Source organism: Rhodnius prolixus, unplaced genomic scaffold (assembly GCF_049639745.1).
Source record: "Rhodnius prolixus isolate KJV_2025 unplaced genomic scaffold, Rpr scaffold_7, whole genome shotgun sequence".
NCBI lineage: Eukaryota > Metazoa > Arthropoda > Insecta > Hemiptera > Reduviidae > Rhodnius > Rhodnius prolixus.
In genome coordinates this window covers 21,742,922-21,763,530 of record NW_027411582.1, presented here as the reverse complement: position 1 = coordinate 21,763,530, position 20,609 = coordinate 21,742,922, and the positions used below count along the sequence as shown (strand labels likewise).

Below are 20,609 nucleotides of genomic sequence, written 5' to 3'. Positions count from 1 at the left end.
AAAAGGACTTTTTTGTGGGCCAATCATGGGCGTTTTTCTTGCAGCTCGGTTTTCAAACGGTCCAATAACGATGAATAATTTGCACCTGTAATAGTTTTACCCTTTTCCAGATAGTCGATGAGGATTATTTCTTGCGAATCCCAAAAGACAGTCGCCATAATCTTTCCAGCCGAAGGAACGGTCTTCGCCTTTTTTGGCGCAGATTCCCCCTTGGTAACCCATTGTTTAGATTGTTCTTTGGTCTCAGGAGTGTAGTGATGTATCCATGTTTCATCCACAGTGACGAAACGACGCTTAAAGTCATGCGGATTCTTCTGGAACAGCTGCAAACCGCCCTTGCAACACTTCACACGATTTCGTTTTTGGTCAAGCGTGAGCAATCGCGGCACCCATCTTGCGGATAGCTTTGTCATGTCCAAATGTTGATGCAAAATATTATGTACCCGTTCATTCGAGATGCCCACAGCACTAGCAATCTCACGCACCTTCACTCTTCTGTCATCCATCACCATATCATGGATTTTATCAATGATTTCTGGAGTAGTAACCTCAACAGGGCGTCCAGAACGTTCAGCGTCACTTGTGCCCATATGGCCACTCCGAAAATTTTGAAACCACTTATAAACTGTTCTAATCGAAGGTGCAGAGTCACCATAATGTTTATCAAGCTTCTCTTTAGTCTCCTGAGGCGTTTTGCCTTTCATAAAGTAGTGTTTAATCAACACACGAAATTCTTTTTCGTCCATTTTTTGAAAATCACTCGACTTCCTCGATTCAAACGAATGCCAAACACAAAGAAATAGACCGATCTGGCTGAAACTTGGTGTGTGTTCTTCCAAGAGATGCTACTAACTAAACATAACCTCGATACGCGCCAGTGGTGCTATCTCTCTGACTTTGCACGGACTTTTCAAACGACCCTAGTAATAATCAAAAGTTTTGAATAATTTTAAGTCTTGGAAAAACCTTTTTTTAGCATTTTGAGGTACAATTTAAATTGTATTGTTCATTGTTTTTGGTGACTGATTCATTAATATAGAAGGAAAAAAGTTTATAGCCCAATTTCTATCATTATTTGCCAAGCTTTCGTCCTAGCGACTAGGACATCTTCAAGGCCTATGTTATTTGCAAACTGTACGAGCAGATAGAAGCAATTATTAACTGAATTGTAGCAGAAAGGATAGAAGACACACTAAACGTACAATAACAATGTACAAAAAGTAATTTGTCTAAAAATATAAAATAAATCAGACTGAAATTGGCATTATTCTTCTTTCTTTCTTCTGGATTAAAATGTATCCAGAAATCAGTACCTCACGGATTTTGTTCCCCCCTCCCCCCAAAAATCCATGTGTTAGCAACAAATTTCTTTCTTTTTCTTTTTAATTTATTAGTCGTGGCTTCAGTTTTGTATTTTATTTAATGATTCAATGAATAATTGGCTTATTTGTTTATTATTTAACAAAGTTTTGCAAATATTATACAAACATTAAACATACTTGTTAATTTGGAAGATGAAGTGCAAATTAATCTCTAGGGTTTAAAAAAAAAAAATCACAGATTTTTTTAACAACTCTATAGATTTAAAGTAGATTATTCTCCGTGGAATTTAGAGAAAAAAAAATTGTATTATTAGTGTCAAAAAACTTATTTAATTTAAAAAATACTCAAAATAAAAAACAATTCACACATAAAAAGGTTATTTCATTTAAAGTAATGATTAATTAATTAATAATCATGAAATCTTTTATTGTCAAGCAATTAAATTACACAAATTCAAAGACAAATGAAATAATAAAGACAATATTCACCTTCATGGTGAGCGGCCACGGTAGCCGAGAGGTTAAAGGCGTGACCTAGCAACCTTAATATCTATTGTAGTACTGGGTTCGATCCCAGGGTTAGGCCTTGGATTTTATTTAATCGATATTATGAGTGTACCTTAATATGCGTGCGTGTCTAATGATATTCAGTAATTAAAGTTTAAATTGTGGTGTTTTTCTAAGGGGAAAAACAAGATTCCGGCCACGTAAAGATGTTTTATTAATATTAACTTCTATAAAATCTCATAGAATTAATGGAAAAAGAAGCTATTTTCTGTCATAAATGAAATAGTTATTAGATGTAATCATATTTGAGTAACTCTATAAAATTCTGTCGGTTCTTTACTTATTTACACACTGAAGAAGATTAGAATAGAAGGCTGATAGGATGACAGTAGTACCTGAGAAAGGATTGGCAATAATCTTATAAATGTAAGTCTATTTGTAGTTTTGTTCTAGAGCTTGTTTTCTACAGATATTTTAGTTCTAACTTAAAGCTTTATTTGTACAAAATAAAAAGGTGACAAAAAGATTAATAATAAAGTTTTATTTCAGAATAACATTCTAAAGAATGTAATTATGTTCAAATAATTGGTAGAAAGAGGAATTTCTTCATTAAAAGAAGCATGTTTAGAAGGTAAATAGTTTGTTCATGATTCTAACGAGTCGCAAGAATCGGAAATAGTCATTTTAATGTATTAAGTTCTCGAATTTCTTTATTATTATTATTATTATTATTATTTTATTTTTTCGAAAAACTTCTAAGAAGATTCCGAGAAGTATCAGAGATTTGTGAGTTTCAAACTTTTGACTTTCGCTCTTTCGAATACTTAGCCCTCATAAATCAATATTCTTTTAGGACGAAACAATGGAAGTACTGTTTGTTCGTAATTGGAGTCTAGAGGACGGTTCCATTATTTGGTCCAATCTTCAGAATTTCCAATCTTTTGACTAACATAAATTTGTAATTTTGACATTTTTAAACTTGAAAGGTTTACTTAAAATAAATTAGTAACTCGGAGTAAACGGTACAAGTTGGAGATGGTGTTTGAATCCAACCTAACTCCTATTCAGATCACTAAATTATAACTTCTTGATTCTGAAGAGTTGTCTTCTACCGATATTACAGCATCAGACAGAGAAACCTTTCGCTATTATAGTAAATCCATTTAAATTGGCTCAGATCTACCCCCGTAATAGCCATTTAGAGGTTGAGTTTAAATTAGAGTGGCAGACAAAAGGAAGGGATTAACTTTGTGGTTAGTTGATTCCCATGCGGATATCAAATTCTCTTGTCGGCCCTTAGATTTCCTCTTTGTAGAAGCTTCTTACAGCAAGCACACTTTCAAGGGATTGAGATTCTGTTCTGTAACGAGAGTACACTACAATATGAAGGCGCACTTAACAAAGCTGTGGGAGCCAATGATCCCCAGTTGTGCTTAAGTTAAAAAATAAAGTAGAAGACAAATATTTCACTGTTTTTGCAAAATATTTGCACTGATCAATAACATTTTAAATAACAAGCATTAAATAAGCATTGCTGAAAGATTGTAGTAGTTATTTAGTATTACTGATTTGCTGTATATTATGTTTGTATAAAATTTTAACAAAACAAATATAAAAAGGTAAAAGACAGTTTCTTTCGTACATAATCAAGTATCAATTTTGTTTCCTATATTAGTCAATTGTGCTGGTTAGAGTACCGTCAGTAATGGATTTGGGCATAACGTTCAACTGTAAATTGGATTTTATGAGAGCACATGAATAGGATCAGAAGCAAATCTTGGATTTGTCTTTAGGAACACGAGGAATTTCTCTGGCAACAGCCGTTCCTATATCATATTATATAAATCCTTTGTAAGACCTCCATCTCGAATATGGTTTCAAATAATTTGGAGTCCATTTTGCAAGGTACTATTGAGGCTGTTCAGTAAAAGATCTTGCGGTCTTATCTATTCCGATCTACAGCTCACTTTCAATATTCCTCCATTTGCCACCAGAAGAATTTATTATGATCTCTCTTTCCTCTGCAAACTTCTCCATTCTCAAATAGACTGTCCTTACCTTCTTTCTCTAATTTCTTTTAATATCTCATCCCATACTACACGACATTCTTCTCTGTTCAATGTACTGTACTGCAAACATAATTACGTTTTTTTACTCTCCTATCTTTCGTATGATGCGGATAGCCAATAATTTTGGCTTAGATATACAAAAATTTGTAAATAAAGCCAGATGTCAACAATTTCTTTAAACTATTTGTACTGTTAACTATTATTATTATTTGTTGTTTTTGTAAATTCTAAAATTGGATTATTGATCCGTTTTTTTGTATTTAAAATAAAATAAAAATTGTAAAAAAATGAAACCTGCCAGTATCTCAATACTTCTACACAAAATAGCAAGCTGGAGGAGCGAGAAATGAAGGCAGCGCCAATGCTGAATTCAAAATATATTTAGATAAGAGTGATGTTTAAAATAATAGATCAAGTTAGTAAAAAAAGGGAATGGCAAATCCAGCAGAATTATCATCAACTTGCTGACCCGTGACTGTGACATGGCGTGGAAAATATCAATTTATTACGAGACTTGAATCATCTAGAAATGATATTGGAATGGTTCTGATACAAGTAAACACTGTGTGTGAGTCCTATATATATCCGCAGACAGTTTTGGGATGAGGATAGAGGTGTACTGAAGCTTACTCTGCAGAAGGTGGTACATGGCAAGTGGAGGAAATAGTACGCGAAGAGAGAGGGTCGATGGACGTGATGCTTCCTTGGAGATCGATACCAGGGTTTTATGCCCAAGTTCTCAATCGTACACACTTTACTTTACTGCCAGTATCCTTTATTGGTTCAGGCGTAAACATATGATATGTTAACACTTGGTTGACAATTTCTGCTTTTTCTCTTTTTTTGATTTCCACACCCCCCAGTTTTGCGCTGTTCTTAAATTTATTGGGTTAGAAATCACTTCTTTAACTGTGTAGATTATGGCTACTCAGAGAACATATGGAGCGTAAAAGTGAACCGTCTTTCTTCCAATCCAATCTACTCCCTAATATTTGACCATCCTGATGGCCGAATGTTACTGTTTGTCCATTTCTTTTCTTTCTTTTTTTTTTTTTTTGAGAGGCTTTGCCCCATAAAAGTGCAGATAAGGACCTGCACCAACCCACAAGTGATAAAAGAAAAACTTAGCCAGCTTCTCTAGGGAAGTCTCAGGCAAAGTTTAGCCGACGATAAGGGATATCCTACTTCTTAGTGATAACATACTATAACGAAGTTGACCTCAGCCAGAGAAGAAAGGCCTAGATTGTTCTGGGAGTTAAGCGACCGAAGTCTATAACGGTCCACCACTGTGTAAATAAAAGGCCAGACTTTACCTGAGCCGGAGAAGAAAGGGCTAGATTGTTCTGGGATTTAAGTGACCGAAGCCTATAGGGAAATATAAGGGATCTTGAAGAAGGTTGATTGGGATGATCACTACAGGCTTCCTAGAGAATCTCGAGGAAGATAAGGAAGCTGGCAGGTTGGATTGACCTCTAAAGCCTTGGATACTTCTTCCGTTAAATAGTTTATATCCTCCTTAACTAGGAAAGGGATCGTTTACTTTGAGGAAAGGTATTGTCACTTTAGTTATAAAGCTATCCATCTTTTGCGTCAGAAGTGGCCTTGGATTGGGCTTGAGAAGTGCGAAGGTCGAGAGGGGAAGCACTACTTTGTTAGATACTTTGCTCCCCAGCGTTGCCCCCCCAAAAAATCTGTCCAAAATGTCCTGAAGATGATACTCTTTGCCTTACCTCATTAACAAACAAGAGGGGTTATGAGATTGACCAAAACCTAAACCCCAGCTAAGTCCTTCAATCTCCGTTACCATACTCCTAAAAGTTGATCTCAGAATATCCAAAAAAGAGGACCCTAAAAAAAACTAACTGCTAACTGTCACACCAAAAATGATTTATTTAATTAAAACTAATCATAAAATACATTTTTTTTTTCATTTCTTCTTTTACTAGGTTTAATATTTTCATTTTAAGTTTTTAAACATATGATGTTTTCTCATGGACTTTGCTAAAAGCTTTTAACTTTATCCAAAACTTCTCTGGTAATCCCATACAAACATTTTAAACCCTTTTTTTTTCTATCTTTTTCTCCTTCGAAATAATGTACAAGTATAATTCCTTTCTCAGTATAAATTCTTTAACTTTGGTCCATTGTTCAGCCATCTTACCGTTCGTGCTACGTAATCGGATCTTCAGCAAATTTTTCCTTTTCATTCCAGAACATGACCAATAAAAATTATAAAAGAAAATCCACCAGAGAATGTTTAACTTTTTTTTATTACGATCGAATTCGTCGTAGTTTAATTTGTCTTTAGCAGTATCTGCTAAAACTCCATTTTGCTTCAAATTTTAGAAATAATTCTATAAAAGTAAAGTAAGTAAAAGTAAAGTAATCGCCTATTTTTTTCAGGCGGGGCTTAACGTCCAAATACCAATTAGGTGTCGTGGGCGGAGGCGATTAGCAAACATACTTTACTGTAAACTTCTTTTATTAACCATTAAATAAAATCCAAGGCCCTAAGACCGGGAATCGAACCCAGTACCACAATACATATTAGCTTCGCAGGTCTCGCCTCTAACCGCTCGGCTACCGTGGCGCCTGAAATAATTCTATAACAGCTGGCTGATATATAATAACTTTTATGAGTTGGCAAAAAAGTTATCTTCTTAAATTATTATAAGCTTAAAGCTTTATGGTGCTTATTTGTAACCAAAACTTATGTCTAGTTCAAGACAAGTCGTGATCAAATGGAAATAAACCTCTTCTAAACAGATATATAAAATAAGATAGCAATAAAGCAAACAAAGTATTCAGATAACAAATTTAAGATACCATTCATGTCAGTTTACTATTAAAAAAATACGTTTTTTATCTAGTATTAGAACGCTTAAAACATAATCAATCCAAGCATACTGCTCTAGAATCTGTCTTTTTTTTTTAATATATTAGAATAGTAATTTGATGGAATCCCATTAAAAATTAAAAGAAGCGAAATCAAACAATCTTTGCAGGAGCAATACGATTCAAAATTCAGATTTACCATGCGTATGTTTAGTTTAGTAGGTTTTTTTTAATGATTTGGGGATTGAACAACCTAAAAGAGAGTGCCGCTGGTAAGAGAAGTGCCTCTTTAAACTTTTCATCAAGAAAAAGGAATGGTATGCACCTCTGTTCACGGTAGCCGAGTGGTGAAAGGCGTTGCCCGCGTAGCTATGATGTATTTTGGTAGTGGGTTCGATCCCCGGACTAGACGCCTTGGATTTTTATTTATTGGTTAATTTAAAAAACAGTTCATTGTACAAATATGTTTGCTAGTCGCTTCCTAATTAGGTATTTGGACGTAAAGCTTGCTTGAAAAAATAGGGGCTACTTTATGGATTTTCTTGAAAATCTAGTTTTTAGGAAATTCGGACACGATTGTAATATTTCCACTTACCAGATAAGCCAACCAAAACAATAAACAAAAACCAAAAAGTAATAATGTAATGAAAATATACAGTAATAATAATAAAGAAGGTAAAAGAAATAAACATTACCAAGACATGGGAAGTAATGGCATTTCGCTCTTTTCCCAGGATTTGGTGTCCCATATCTCCAGTAAACACCCCTTGCAAGTAAAAGAGCTATCACACTCGTGGGGGCTATTTGGCGCGCAGTGTGTTTGACAAAAAACCTATATAACCTTTTGGGAAATTGAAAAAATATTACCCTAGCCCCGGTTTTTCTTTAGGATAGAATTTTCTCTATCTAGTGGAAGAGAAATGTGCGCTCGCCTCCATTTTTTTTTTTCTTTTTCTACATTATAAGGTAGATTGGGGGTGGTCCACCTCCAATACAGAACATACCACCAACAAACCGCTGGATACAATACTGCCTCGCTTTACGACTTTTTGTACATACATTCACACAAATACCCACATATACTGGGCACACACATATAAGTATATGTATTCCGTTTAGGTACTGCAGTATAATTTTTTATTACTTTTAACTCATGTTTGAGGAAATCCTACAATTTTTACAAAATTTATCTTTAAAACAATAATTTGAACATGTAAACGATTTTTCTCTTACTGCCATTTCGGGACGGGCGCTTCGACTACTTTTTTTAAATTCTAATTTTCAAATTTTAATTTTTTTTTACCTCTATAAGCGTACGAAGTGTGTTTTGTCTTCTGCCGCTTTTGATCGTTTCCCCGTCAATGACGACTAAGTAAAAGTCAAGGAAAGTAAAGTAATCGCCTATTTTTTCAGGCGGTGCTTAACGTCCAACTACCAATTAGGTGTAGTGTACAGAAGGCGACTAGCAAACATACTTTACTGTGAATTTCTTTTATTAACCATCAAATAAAATCCAAGGCCTAAGACCGGGGAATCGAACCCAGTACCACAATACATATAAGCTTTACAGGTCTCGCCTCTAACCGCTCGGTTAACGTGGCGCCTCAATGACGACTATGTAGATGAAGCATTGATGAAGCTCTGGTAATATATAACCTAGGTTTTTGTCTTTCCTAGTTTACATTGAAATTCGTAAATCTAGCCTTAACTTTGGAATCGAAAACAAAGTTCAACGAAAAGTTAGCAGCCAATAAGATAAGTAGCTAAGGCTAAGAATTCCCTGTTCTCAAATTCTGTAACTTTTTTTTTTCTTACCTGGATTCGATCCGGTAAACCCGGAGACTGTTAAGAAAAGATACTTTGCCTTAGTGCATTGTCAGCTAGCCATAATTTACTCCCTTATAGTACTATAAGACTACCTGATATGAATTTAGATTATGGTCGTTTGGGAGCTGGTAAGGTGTAGTGTTAATAAATCAGTACGAAAATTCACTAGGATATGAGAGAGAGGCACGTTTAAGGGAATTTATGAGTAAAATGTATAATCCATATTCATAATAAATCATTTGTTACGTTTTATTACAAACCTTGATTACGTAAAAGCAGTAAAAGACATTGAACTATCTTATACCTAAAGAGAAATCATTGGTACCAGTTAAATAGATACGGATTGCTAACGAATACTTTTTTTTTAACTCCTTGTAATTATTACATTAAATAAAATCTAAGCGTTCTGCACGGGAATCGAACCCAGTACCACACACACACACAGTTCAATGTACAGCTTAGCGGGCCGCGCCTCTAACCGCTCGGCTACCGAGGAGCCTGATAATTTGACTTGTTAACACACTTGTTATAAAAGTATGATGACCAATTTTCAATTTTAATTTTACTATTTCAGTTTCTATGGTTTTTAATAAACACATCTCAACATTTCTATAAATTCTTTTGATTTATAATTTTTTTCAAAATTTGTTGGACTAATCTTATACTTTTTTATGAAATGAAAGTTTTGCTTTTACATGATCTTGGTTTGTACGAATTCACCAAAGAAATTTTCCACCGCGTAAGTCGAGGGATGTAAATTTTGTATTAATTTTTTTGTTTCGAGTAAATAAAAACAGTTACGACATTTAGACAGGAAAAAACCTACATTATTTATACTATACATATATTAGATATTACGCGAACCTGTCGTAAGATATAAGTTTAGAACCTTCTTTTATTACGTTCATACACTTTTACCCATATTGGTAGGTGTTCTGAAAGTTTTATGACGTTAAAGTCCAAACCTCTTCTTTTCAGAACTAGCATTGTTAAACATGACATTGTAAACAAGCATCATGTTCATGATAGACGTATGAGAAAGTAAGGCTTATGGCCTGCTTGTTTTCTAGACAATATCGTTTACTATGCAATATCATCTAAACGAGCTGTTCTCATAAAAAAAATAAAATAAATAAAGGGAAAAAAAAAGCATTTTTTACATCGGATTTTACACCCAATTTCATTTTATAAGCTTAAATATCTTATTGACTGCTCAAATTATGATCAGCTTTTAATATGTATTACTTTCATGATAAATGTTTTAAGTTTCTTAAATACTTAAGCTTCTCAAGTTATCATTTATGTTTTAGTTAAGTTGTTGCTGTTAAGTTGTAAGTTACTCAGAAAAAGTTTAAGAACTGAGAGAGCACTTACAGTAAAAAGTTATTAGAGTATAACCAAAATATGTTGTTTTTAACAAGTCAAAAAAAAAAAACGGTGAAGACAACCTTGTTTACAAAATAAGTTTCTTGTTAAATATATGACAGCCATTTTCTTGTAATGATTTGGTAAACTTTTTCTGTGCGTTGTTTGATTTATTATCTCTTAATAATTTATTTCACATGATTGTGAAATAAAAGTAAAGGCATGCTTATAACCATATAACCTAAATTGTTAGATTAGTTAAGATGGGCACCTAATTGTTATGTTTCCTCTAAATTCGTATTTTAATATCGATATTTATATATTTTGAATACTATAATATTTATCTCGTTTTTAGTATCCAACATTAATAATTATAGAATGTTTGAAAATAAAGTTAGAAAGACAAGAAGACTGTACTGAATTTTAGTTACATTCAAAATATGAGTTAGATCTTTGAGAATTATTTCAGAGATAAAGGAGGGGGCGCCTAATTAAAATAGGTTTTGTGTTTTTCAAAATTTTGGGTTTTACTAAAGGGTTAATAATTGTATTGTCTGATGCAAGGGCAAATGCTAGTCTCTAGACGTATACTTCATTTTTAGGTTAATTCTAATCCGTGGCGTTAAAATCCGTGGCTTCTAGCCAAAAATGGAACAAGTTTAGATACATTTATTTATGAATGGTACAACAACTCATTACAAAAATGATGAAATTTTAAAAAAATACTGTTCACCAGTATTTTTAATGTACAATTAAAAATCTACGCGTAGATTATCTTCCTTATCTTCAATCACAATCAACTGGAAACACAACTACAATCATCACTAGAATCATCATAGATGGATGTACCTTTATCATAATAGCGAATCTCTTCAAGATATTCTTCGGCAAGTTTTTGCAATTTTTTATCATGTAATCGCCATTTTTCTGGACATCTTCTTCTCATTTGATATAATTGCGATTTTAGGCTAGATCGTTGATTAAGTAATGCTGACGCTACGAGACGTCTAAGTACTGTATCACGTTTTCTAATTTCAAAATCTAATAGCTGGTGTAAAGATGGATGTTCAATGGGCATTATTTATCATTTCCACTGTTTTATCTTACAAGCTCAATTAATGTACTTACAATTATTTGCTTGACTTTCATTTAGAAATTGATCACTGAAAATTTGGATTGAAATTGTGTTTTTAAAACATTCTTGTTTTCAAATGAAAATAAATACAATTTACTAAAAATTTCATGGATAGTGTAATCAAAATTAAATGAACATTTTTTTTTTTTTACATGTTTAAAAAAATAAATATGAGCAAAACACGTGATATATTATTTGTCCCTACTTTTATTTCTAATTATAATAATATGATTAACATGTAATTTAATTTTAATTTATTGAATTTATTTATTAATTTTTATTCAATATTTTGTTAATCTGCGCTAAATTGCACAATAAGTATTGTGAATGATGATCGCCATAATTTTTCTAGTCGGTCGCAAATCCAACGGCGCTTCAGCTCTCTTCGAGAATTGCACAGAATTGTTATGAATGGTTGGTCTAGTGGTCAAGAGTGTGGCTTTGTGAGTGGGAGATCGCTGGTTCGAATCCCGCGTATGACTACTTTTTATTTGTTAGAATAAATTGTTGATAGTAAAGTATGAGCTACGTTAAGCCGCGCCTGAAAAAATAGGCTTTTATAAATCAGACAGTGAAGATGGGATTGGAAAAAAAACGTAAAGAATGACGTCTGCGAAGGTTAAAGTTAAGGATTGTTGGTCGTCTGCGCATACGGGGGCCAAAACAGTTTTACCCGCGTTACTTCTGCTTGCGTAAGGTAAATAGAAATTTGGGATGATTTGAAAATATCTTGTCAGTTAAGTTACATTTCAGAATGAGATAATAGGTACTGCGTAAAATAGTTTTTTCAGCCATTCTTCGTCATAGGTCTGCAAGATGTCAAAGAAAATTCCATCGCAGGTATTAACTAGAGAACAACAGTTTAATGAAGTAAGAATCTTCTTGAATAATCAGACTTCCTGGAATATCAAGAGAAGGTATTAGCTAGAGAACAACAGGTTAGTGAAGTAAGAATTTCCTCGAATAATCAGACTTCCTGGAATATCAGAGAAGGTATTAGCTAGAGAACAACAGGTTAGTGAAGTAAGAATTTCCTCGAATAATCAGACTTCCTGGAATATCAGAGAAGGTATTAACTAGAGAACAAACAGGTTAGTGAAGTAAGAATTTCCTCGAATAATCAGACTTCCTGGAATATCAGAGAAGGTATTAGCTAGAGAACAACAGGTTAGTGAAGTAAGAATTTCCCCGAATAATCAGACTTCCTGGAATATCAGAGAAGGTATTAACTAGAGAACAAACAGGTTAGTGAAGTAAGAATTTCCTCGAATAATCAGACTTCCTGGAATATCAGAGAAGGTATTAGCTAGAGAACAACAGGTTAGTGAAGTAAGAATTTCCTCGAATAATCAGACTTCCTGGAATATCAGAGAAGGTATTAGCTAGAGAACAACAGGTTAGTGAAGTAAGAATTTCCTCGAATAATCAAACTTCCTGGAATATCAGAGAAGGTATTAGCTAGAGAACAACAGGTTAGTGAAGTAAGAATTTCCTCGAATAATCAGACTTCCTGGAATATCAGAGAAGGTATTAGCTAGAGAACAACAGGTTAGTGAAGTAAGAATTTCTTCGAATAATCAGACTTCCTGGAATATCAGAGAAGGTATTAGCTAGAGAACAACAGGTTAGTGAAGTAAGAATTTCCTCGAATAATCAGACTTCCTGGAATATCAGAGAAGGTATTAGCTAGAGAACAACAGGTTAGTGAAGTAAGAATTTCCTCGAATAATCAGACTTCCTGGAATATCAGAGAAGGTATTAACTAGAGAACAACAGGTTAGTGAAGTAAGAATTTCTTCGAATAATCAGACTTCCTGGAATATCAGAGAAGGTATTAGCTAGAGAACAACAGGTTAGTGAAGTAAGAATTTCCTCAAATAATCAGACTTCCTGGAATATCAGAGAAGGTTAGTGAAGAGAACAACAGGTTAGTGAAGTAAGAATTTCCTCGAATAATCAGACTTCCTGGAATATCAGAGAAGGTATTAGCTAGAGAACAACAGGTTAGTGAAGTAAGAATTTCCTCAAATAATCAGACTTCCTGGAATATCAGAGAAGGTTAGTGAAGAGAACAACAGGTTAGTGAAGTAAGAATTTCCTCGAATAATCAGACTTCCTGGAATATCAGAGAAGGTATTAGCTAGAGAACAACAGGTTAGTGAAGTAAGAATTTCCTCAAATAATCAGACTTCCTGGAATATCAGAGAAGGTTAGTGAAGAGAACAACAGGTTAGTGAAGTAAGAATTTCCTCGAATAATCAGACTTCCTGGAATATTAGAGCAGATTAACAGATGAGTTGGCTGTTTTCTTTCTTTTGTAAGCTCAGAGCACATATTACTAATAATTGGCTATGAGAATCAAAGATTTGAGACGACAAGAAACGATATGAAGTAGTGCCAACTTAATTCTTGCGTCCAGTCGAAGAAATTAGTACATAATGTTTATGACATGAGATTTCCCCAAGATTATCGAAAACAGAATTGGATTGATTTTTGGAATTAAAGTTCATACACCTGTTTCTGAGGATATGTAAAAGGTAACTTCATCGAGACTGGCCTGTGGAGATTGTATAGGAATGCTGGGGTTTTCTACCGGTTAGTACCGGTACCTTCCTTGGCCTAGATCCAATCCCATTAGAGCAACCGTCTCGATGAATATTTAAAAATTATTTTTGTTACAATCTGAATATTTACGATAGAATGTTTCCCTTCTCAAACATTTTTAATTCATTATAAGAGCTCCTATTTCTCTACAAAGAAGTTGGGAGAAAAACATTAAAAAAATATTAAAAAAAGGAAAAAATATGACGGTACGAAATGGAAATGCCACTTATTTTCTAATATCTCTTTCGTAGGCTTCCATTTAATATCGGAGAAAGCTAGGTCTTTCAAAATGCTTACCAGAGCGTACCCTTATTGCCATAGTGTAAGACGCAAGACTACTCCACTGTACGGAACCTTTATTTGAAGATTTCTTCTTGTAAGCATCGGTGGATTTACGCAGAGATTTTTTTTTTTTAAATAAAAGAAAGAAGAAATGCACATATTTTTACTTTTTTACCAGAGTGTTAATATATTATGTAAAATATTGGAACTTATAAAGTATAAAGCAAAATTCAATTTGAAATACTGAAGATTCAACCAATTGCAGATTTAAATGACGTGGAAAAATAATCGATAATCAAAACCGCTTATTTATTACCGGGAACAGACTTCGATAAATCCGATCTATTATTGGAACCATAAACAATATATAATGTGGTTAATAGGATTAATTTGGCAAAGTAACTATAAACCGATTTATCCTTAAACAGAAATCAATTTTTATAGTCAATTTCTATAATATAATGGTACTATAAAACAAGTAAAACTTTCAACTTTAAATGTGTGTAAGACGTGTACTGCTTTATTAACCTCACTTTTACCTTCCTTCTAAGATGTAAACAATTCATAACAAAGGGCGTGCAAAGATGAAAAAGGGACACTTCACTTTTACAAGTATAATTTAAATAAGGAACTAGAAAAACGTCTTTATCGATTGGCAACATATTTCTGACAAATTCAAAAAATAAACAGTTAACTTTTGTTTCTGGGAAAACGTTTTGCGTATAAGACAAAAAAAAACCTGTCGTCACATACGGAAGCGAGAACTATCAAAGGAATACGAACTATGATAAGTATTTGGAAAGAGGTATTCTTGAGATAGTTATTCGGTCCAGTTCAGTAAACTTTCGCTTCATTTTATTCTAGATTTTTTGTATAATTGCTGTTATTACAACTAGTTTACTGTTATTTTTGATAACAGCAGCGTTCAACAGAAATAACACAAACTAGCTGTTGGCCATTTTAACGACCGGTAAAACTTTTTAACTATTGTCAATAAAAACGTAGCTTTAGTGAAAGCAAAGCCAATAAAATTAAACTATTGGGTCCCAAAGAATAAAGTTCCAGCGGTCTATAAATAAAATAAAGGATCGTGTACTACAAGGATGATAAAATGTATGGAATGTATTATTAAATAAATTTATTCTCTCTTTTAATATAAAATCTTCGTATCAAAATTAAACAAAAAGTGAACCAAACAATGTAAGTAAAATCAATACAATCTTCTTGCCTTTCTAACTTTATTAAATATTATATTCAAACATCATTCTATTATTAATACTGGATATTAAAACTATGATAAAATAATATTCAAAATATAGAACATAGATGTTGAAACACGAATTTAGAGGAATATTAGAATTAGTTTTCTATCTTAAATTATTAGACGCACCAATTCAGGTTAGGTGGTTATTAGAAATGTTACCAATATCTACTCCAAATTAGTTCTCTATCTTAAACTATTAAACGCACCAATTCAGGTTAGGTGGTTATTAGAAATGTTACCAATATCTACTCCAAATTAGTTCTCTATCTTAAACTATTAAACGCACCAATTCAGGTTAGGTGGTTATTAGAAATGCTACCAATATCTACTCCAAATTAGTTTTCTATCTTAAATTATTAGACGCACCAATTCAGGTTAGGTGGTTATTAGAAATGTTACCAATATCTACTCCAAATTAGTTTTCTATCTTAAATTATTAGACGCACCAATTCAGGTTAGGTGGTTATTAGAAATGTTACCAATATCTACTCCAATCATTCAAAATAATAATTATTATTAATCTGGTCTGAAAATGCACCAAAGTTTATATATTATTATAGCTCTTACAGTTGGAAGTTACCAATACACCAGGTTATAAACAAACTCAACTTTAGCAACTTATTTAATTCCATCTTTAATTAGGAATTTCTAAAAATCAACATTCAAGTACATAAACTGAATAAAAAATTAGATCTCAAAAAGTAAACTTGTTTTCTTTGTTAAATGTTTTGCCTTTAGTTAATTAAAAATCAAAAATTCTAAAAATAATTTTGACAATAATATGCAAAAATATTAGATAATGAGAGAAATACTCTTTCTCACTTTCGCAATTAATTAACGGTTTTGTTTTTGTATCCAATTTAAAGAGATGACGTCATCAAGAGAGGAAAAGTGTTTTTCATTTAATTAAGGTTACTTGTTAACTAGGCAAAGGACGATTTTCATTTTTTTATTTTTTTTTTTTTATAACTGAGCACCCATAATATTATTTAGCACGAGACTTACAATTTAATAAAAATAGTTTTTTATATATTTCATTTACATCATGTACATTAATTTTACAGATAAAATAAATATAATTATTACCCTCTGAAGAATCTTGAGTTGAAGGCTTGCAAGCTAGATAAATATACCAAGATCATCTAAAATACAATTCTTTTAAGAAGTAAGTAACTTATTCAAGCTGCAATATGTTAAGGACCCTATTAAAATGCCACAATTCTTTCAGGACTTTAATTCAAAGTTCTCATATTAATCATTAAATAAAATCTAAGGCCTAGAGACCGGGAATTGAACCCACTAAACCAACAGTAGTGGAGAGGGGGGCACATTTGAACAGAATTTACATTTTCTGTTACAGAGTGCACCAGAATCGTATTATTGGACCTTTTTATTTTGTTTTCTACAACTTTCAAGTCTTCTTACCAGATCTATATCAATAAACAGTTGGTACTTTACATACATATCTATATTTTTTTAATTTAAAAATGTGTCAAATGTTAATATCTGCCCCACTGGTGGGGTAGCTTTGAACACAATATAAAATAGAAAGAAATGATATTACTTTACTCTGAATCTACCTTCTATCAGTTATTTCTCTCACTACTACATTACTTTCTCTTTTAAACCACTGAAATCTAGTTCCAAAAATCAAGAATGACTCAGTTCAGGGATGTTGTACCCGAAGTGTGATGGGTTTAGGAAGTTTGAACAAAATATTCGGTTTGTTGCGCTTCTTAATGGTAGGTTCGGACCACTTTCCCCTTCTCTGCGATTAAACGAAAAACAAAGTCACAAACTTGCAGGTAGGGCACATTTTAACTGAGGATGTTGAAATGTGCCCCCTCTCCTTCCATAAAAGAAAATATAATATCCAACACTTCTTGCAAGCAAATAGAGTTTTGTAAATACTAGATTTAAAAATACGAATTCTAAATGTTAATATGGACTAACAATACTTACCTACAACTTGTCCAGTACAATCTTCACAATACACTTCCAAAGCTGCAACAAAAATTTTACTTCCACCCTTGCAAAATATAACATTGCTCAATTCTAATCTTACAAATAATGAAAACGAAGGGAAACTCTGTCAATTATACAACAGGTCTACCACAACATATGGAGGAAATTCCCAATCATAAATGTTTTAAATATTTGGCGAGAAATTAAAACTGTTCAAAGGCACCCCCTGTTCAAATGTGTTACCCCTCTTCTCTACCTATATTAAACATCGAAATTTAATATTTGAATCCACTTTAAATTATTGTACCTCCATTTTATTTCCTTTTTAGCATATTTATCGATTTGTTTGTTATTCATTTTTGCTTGTATTTTAATTTACTTAAGTTTAGTATATTAACTTTACCTTTGTATACCTACCCTTTGCTGTGATGGTCAGGTATTCTTGTGATTTCCTTTTAACAACTAACATAGGTAAATGGAAGGTTACAAATAGGTTGGTTACCTCTCATTTAGTTACTTTGCCTCTAAGAACTCTGTACCTACAATATTGTAAAGTTTTTCCTCAAAATTACTTTACTACAACTAGTGACTGCCACTAGTTATTAATAATAAAAGTGTGGGTTCAATATATAATAAAACTCGCTAAACTTGTAAGTAGTAACCTGATTTATTAACACATTAACATTTACTATTCCCAACAGTCACAACAGTTTACTGTTTCTTACTCACTACGTAACGCCACAAAACTGTTCCACGACTGACCCCGCACTGCACCGAATTGCACTAGTCTCAGCTGCACTAACAAAGTTCTACTCACTAACTGACTAACTGCCCAACTGGCTAACTCTGAAGCACTCCGCAACACTGACTCTCTCAAAACTGTGATTGACTCCAACTGTCCCTGTCTCCAACTGACACTACTCAGTCCCACCTGCGACTGTCTTACTCCCACTCCCACTGGGACCGCTCCCTTGGCTTTTACACAGTGGTGTACCGTTATAGACTTCGGTTACTCCACTCTCAGAACAATCTAGACCTTTCTTCTCCGGCTCTGGTAAAGTCTGGCCTTTTTGTTTACACAGTGGTGGACCATTATAGACTTCGTTCACTCAACTCCTATAACAATCTCCTCGGACAATACCTACATCCCCCTCGGCGCCAATGCCATTTCCTTACATTATATTTGGAAACACGCTACCGCACCTACCAATTTATGTTTGGCAAAAGTAATCTAAACTTTTAAGTAAGATAATTTTAGTTCCTCTTTTATCACTAGAGAAAGCAATTGTTTCAAACAGATTTATTACAAATTAAAATCAAATTCACTACACCGAGTAGATGATAATTGATTGTGTAACTTTATGCAAATAAGTTATAGAAGTTTGTTTTGAAGAGGCCTTGTCTTTTATCAATTCAATTCCAATTACGGTTTCTGTTTCAACCTTTTATTCGAAAATTAAAAAAAACAAAGATAATGACAGACGGAAATTTTAAGAGAGATGCGATAAAAAAAAAGAGCTATCATTCTTCCAAGCCATTACTCACATAAATAATTCCATTTCACGATGGAAATAATAATTCTAATTTAATTCAATTCCATGTTTTTTAAGGAAAGAAAGAAAAACAAAGGGTTGAAAGAGGAGGAGTTTCTGTTAACGAGTTACTTCTTAATGTGGGTGGATTTAAACGTTGTCGCTGAGTAACTGAAGGAACATTTATGGATACGGCGTAATTATTGTGCAAGCAATATTTTCAACAGCATTTATTGTTTTGGTATCTATTTTACCATTCTGTTTTATTTATTTATTAAATATTTATATTCGTTGAGCAGAAGCAGTTTTTTTTCCGGGTGTCTTTCACTTGGCTATTTACTATGAACGAGCTTGTAAGATACTCCTAGTTTGTGGGAGTAGGATCCTAAAGGATCCTAACGGAGAAAAAAAGGATTGGAAGGCTCGAATAAAAGCCTAAGTAAGTTATTTCTTGCACCAGGAAATGAATGGAAAATGATTACAATGGCTGTGGGATATGTCAAGAGCGATGGACATACGCAAACGTATCTGCAAATTGTTTAATTTGTCAGATCGGGAGACAAAAGCAAAGTAGGAAGATTTAGTAAAAGATGGCTGACTGGTAGAAGTAAAAGAAGATTTGTGTAAACTCGATGTTAGGAAGTGGAGGAATGAGGCTCAGAAAGTAAGGTGTAAGCTTGTTTAAGAATGCCAACGCTACTCAGGAACTATTGTGCTAAGATAGAAGTAGAAGAATGTCCTTATTTCAGAACTACGTTACTGCCGTTTCTTCATTTTGTCATATCCTCGCAGGAGAGCTTACTTAGGTCCATTCCTGTAATTTATGTAATAACTCTCGCTAAGTATTCTATAAGAGTCATAAACTAGGATGGTTAAAAGAAGAGCTCTTCTCCAAAGAATCGAAAGCATAGAAATGCTCTTCCTTACAGGGGTCACAGCTACGAGGAAGTCAATAAAGCGTAGTTGTCGGAGAAGAGTAAAAAATCCCTGTGATGGTGGTACAAATTTTATTTTAAAAAAATTGTATAAGGATCCTAAAATTAGAAACACAAATTATTTTCTAAAAAAAAGTTAAAGATGGGTTTATTCATGTTAATGATTCGGGTATGGGAGCCCCTGGACGCTAGTTTTACTGCGTCGTAGCACGCAGGTTTAGATCTTTCAACCATCATCAGAAGATAGATTAATCTGTTTAGTGTAGATATTTCGGCTTCACTTGATGTCTCATAATACACTTGCAAAGTGAATGCTGTAACGGATAAAACCATGGGTATTATCCAACATTGCAGATATAACCACATTTTCTCAAATAAGTAATTAGAAATAGCCACAAATTAATTTACAAAGTTATGTTACTTACATTCTCTGCGAATCGATACCATAATTAGAAATTAATCGATGTAAAATCGATGCTTATAATTTACAAAAAAGTAGCATCTTATCTCAAAATAAATCGAATTATTTATACAAGTGATACCATCGAACATATTGTTTATATAAAGATTTGAATCATATTTTCCTTATATTTAACCTTTCTTCAGTTACCAAGAGCATTAGTACGGCCTTTTGAAAAAAAAAAAAAAGTTTAAGAGACATAAATTTGCTGTTATAAAGGACTTAACATGGTATGTGTGTGCTTTCGGCCATTTTATCCCTAAGAGTCTCGTAAAAGTTGCAAAGCAGCCATCGTGAAACCCATCAACATCATTTCTTATTCTATCTTACAATTTTCATATATTCCAAAAACCTTTCTTATTATTTATCTGATAAAATTATACTCATGTTTATTACGTATTTTATTTTATGTTTATTTTTTTTTCGAAACTCTTTTCGAGAATTTTTATCACTTGCCTGTGCATTTACAACTAGATAACCAACGAAATGGAAATAATATTCCTTATT

The 20,609-nt window shown here is 33.1% G+C and overlaps 1 long non-coding RNA gene across 1 annotated transcript; it reads left to right on the top strand.

Moving 5' to 3' along the window:
• The first annotated feature begins 2,608 nt into the window (after window positions 1–2,608).
• On the top strand, window positions 2,609–14,075 carry LOC141447173 (uncharacterized). The gene is made up of 2 exons (XR_012454195.1): window positions 2,609–12,227; window positions 12,305–14,075. It is a non-coding gene; the product is annotated as an uncharacterized lncRNA (long non-coding RNA).
• The last annotated feature ends 6,534 nt before the right edge of the window (window positions 14,076–20,609 follow it).